Consider the following 1,470-nt stretch of genomic DNA (forward strand, 5'->3'; position numbering starts at 1 on the left):
CCTGTCCCCCCCCCAGACTCTATTCCCCCCCAGGCTCTATAGGTTCCATAGCCCTCCCCCAGGCTCTATAGCGCCCCCACAGCTCTATAGGCCCCCCCCAGGCTCTATAGCCCCCCCACAGCCCCTGTCCCCCCCCAGCGGGCTGCCCTACTACTGGAACGTGGAGACCGACCTGGTGTCGTGGCTGTCCCCGAGCGACCCCAACTCCGTCATCACCAAAGCCGCGCGCAGGCCCAGGGGCACCCCAGGTGGGACGGGACCCCGAAACCGGGGGGGGACCCTAAACCCGGGGGGGACCCCAAAACCCGGGGAGTGACCCAAAACCCGGGGGGGGTCCCCAGAACCCCGGGGAGGGGCCCCAAAACCCAGGGGGATTCCTAAAGGCCCAGGGGGGACTGGAGGGGTCCCCAAAACACAGAGGGGTCCTGAAAATTCCATGGGGGGGGTTCTGGGGGTCCCCAAAATCCTGCGGGGGGAATTCTGGGGTCCCCAAAACCTCCCAGGGCAGCTGGGGGAGTCCCCAAACCTGGGGGGGATATGCGGAGGTCCCAAAACCCCGTGGGGGGGGATCTAGGGGTTCCCCAAAACTCCAGTGGATCTGGGGGGGGTCCCCAAGCTCTGTGGGAGGATCTGGGGGGTCCCAAAACCCCTGAGGGGCATCTGGGGGGGTCCACAAAACCCAGGGGGATCTGAGGGCCCCCAAAATCCTGGGGGAGGGGTCTCCAAAACCCTGGGGGGGCATCTCAGGGTCCCCAAACCCCGCGGGGGGAACGGGGGTGCCCCCAGCCCCCCCTGAGCCCCCCAAGCCCCCGCAGAGCCCGAGGAGCCCCCCGAGAAGGAGGAGGCGCCGCGGGAGCGCCGCGGGCACCGGCGCGAGGAGCTGGCACCGTACCCCAAGGGCAAGAAAGGTCCGGGGGGTCCCCGGGATTTGGGGGGTCCCCCGGGATTTCAGGGGGTTTCCAGGGGTGTTCCTGGGATTTTGGGGGGCTCTGGGTGGGTTTCCCTGGGATTTTGGGGGGCTCTGGGTGGGATTCCCCCAGAATTTCGGGGGTCTCGGAGTGTTCCAGGGGTCCCCTGGGATTCTGGGGGGCTCTGAGCACTTCAGGGGGGATTCCCTCAGGATTTTGGGGGTCTCTGGGTATTTTAGGCAGGGGTCCCTGGGATTTTGGGGGTCTCCAGGCGGGTTCCCCCAGGATTTCGGTGGTGGTCCCCTAAGGATTTGGGGGGGCTCCAGGTGTTCCAGGGGGGGTCCCCAGCATTTTTGGAGAGTTCCAGATGGGGTCCCCCAGGATTTCAGGGGGTTCCCTGGGGATTTTGGGGGGCTCTGAGCATTCTGGATGGGTCTGTCAGGATTTAGGGGGGCTCTGGGGATTTGGGGGGCTTTTAACATTCTGGGGAGGGGTCCTCGGGACTTTAGGGGGCTCCGAGGTGGGGTCCTCCAAGATTTTGGGGTGCTCTGAGCATTCAGAT

Source organism: Onychostruthus taczanowskii, unplaced genomic scaffold, assembly GCF_017590055.1.
Source record: "Onychostruthus taczanowskii isolate IOZ18803 unplaced genomic scaffold, ASM1759005v1 scaffold257, whole genome shotgun sequence".
Classification (NCBI taxonomy): Eukaryota; Metazoa; Chordata; class Aves; order Passeriformes; family Passeridae; genus Onychostruthus; species Onychostruthus taczanowskii.